Here is a 1734-nt window from a genome sequence, read left to right on the forward strand (position 1 = left end):
ACACACACACACACACACACATACACACACACTCACACAGACACAAACATGCACACACACCCAGACTTACAATTACATGCATAAGATAAATGAATAGCAATATAAACAATAATCAACTTAAGCTAGATACATACCCAATATTATTCTGATGCATGTTCTAGGGTCATTATGTGAATACTTATAACAAGATGGTTAAGATGGAAGAATTTTGATGGATGATGGTTTTTAAAAAAGGTGGGGAAAAGGGACACAAGATTAAGCGCGGATCTACTTTAGTGGTCTATATTACTTGTGGGCAGAATCAAGATGGATGCTTGTCACGAAAACCAGTCTTCTAATTCCGACGCAGTAATAAGAGTTACGTGAGATTAAAAATATTCTAAGGAAGGTGTATAGGAGGAGAGGCGCTGAGGTTGGTTGTTTATGTATTGACGTTTTTCCACCAGAATTTTTTTAGAATATTGATAACTCTAAGGCAGAAATAAATAACACGAAAGTTTGCTGTCCAGTAGGCCTTGTTCGGTCAGGCCGGCTCAGCTATTGGTTATCGTTCTACCTTATTTCTTTATAACCCCTGTCCATCAGCGTCAGTTATTTTGAGAGACAGGGAGGAGAGAGAGAGAGAGAGAGAGAGAGAGAGAGAGAGAGAGAGATGGACGGGAAGGGAAGAGAGAGAGAGAGAGAGAGAGAGAGAGAGAGAGAGAGACAGAGAGACAGAGAGACAGAGAGAGAGAGAGAGAGAGAGAGAGCCCTGATTTTTCCAGTTGTGCGTCGGCACCCGTAGATTCACAACTATTTCACAATTGGCAGAAACAGATTCAGATGGAACTTTTAAAAGAGTGTCCTATGGGCCGACAGTCTCATAGACACCCCCCCCCACCCCCAAATATACCCCAACCAAAACAAACCCTAAACCCAAAACAAAACAAAGCAAACAAAACGGACAGATTTTGACGGAACTTTTTTCGACGCAAAAATGAGCGTGGTCTGTCGGTAAAGTAAAATGACTGTACTCTAATTCGAGAGATACTTACCACTAACATCCAAAGAGTAAAATGTCAAGTAAAGGAAATTCCCGAAATCAGGCGTCTCCGAAAGTGCAAATAATGTTGAGGAGAGCGTGCGAAGTAAATCCACAAGGTGGCAAGGATGACTTCAATCAAAGATGCTTCAATCAAGCCTGAGGGGGATGATCACGAATTGTAGGTCAATGATCGTTCTTGCTGAGTACAAACACTACTAAGGCTTGGTCACCAACTTGGGCTGGTCCGAGTGGTTCGTGAAGACTATGACGTTGATGATGACGTGAGCACCTCGATACAGGGGTAGAGAGACTGCGTTCGTCGATTTCCGTATTGCGTGGATGAAGGACAATACTAATATTCTCCTCTGTTGCAGAAAGTCGAAGAGACGACATCTCCCCTTTTGGTTCGTGATGGGAATCACATGTCAAAATCTTGTTCACAAAATCTTTGTCAAGGTGTGTAAGCCCCGGTTTGTTTAACGTTGACCAGAAAGTGCATAGTTCAAACTAAAATACATCCAGGTACAGGAGAAAATCCGCTTGGCAAACACTCAGGAAGACCTTGTGGGCTAATTATATTTCTGGATAAGAGAAATCCGATTACCAACTGCCAAGTCAAAGATACTTGCTGATAAAACCTGTAGACGTACACTGGGGAAAAACAAGATGAGACGGAGAGATGGCGACGTGTGGATAAAAACACACTCACA

At 42.3% G+C, this 1734-nt stretch overlaps 1 protein-coding gene across 1 annotated transcript in view; it reads right to left on the reverse strand.

Annotated features, from left to right (window-relative positions):
- The window catches only part of LOC101858623, a gene marked incomplete at its 3' end in the record, with an annotated part of 10693 nt that extends 8998 nt beyond the window's left edge, over nucleotides 1-1695 (reverse strand). The window contains 1 exon segment of the mRNA XM_013081552.2: nucleotides 1035-1695.
- Between the last annotated feature and the right edge of the window lie 39 nt (nucleotides 1696-1734).

This window comes from Aplysia californica, unplaced genomic scaffold, assembly GCF_000002075.1.
Source record: "Aplysia californica isolate F4 #8 unplaced genomic scaffold, AplCal3.0 scaffold00136, whole genome shotgun sequence".
Taxonomy (NCBI): domain Eukaryota; kingdom Metazoa; phylum Mollusca; class Gastropoda; order Aplysiida; family Aplysiidae; genus Aplysia; species Aplysia californica.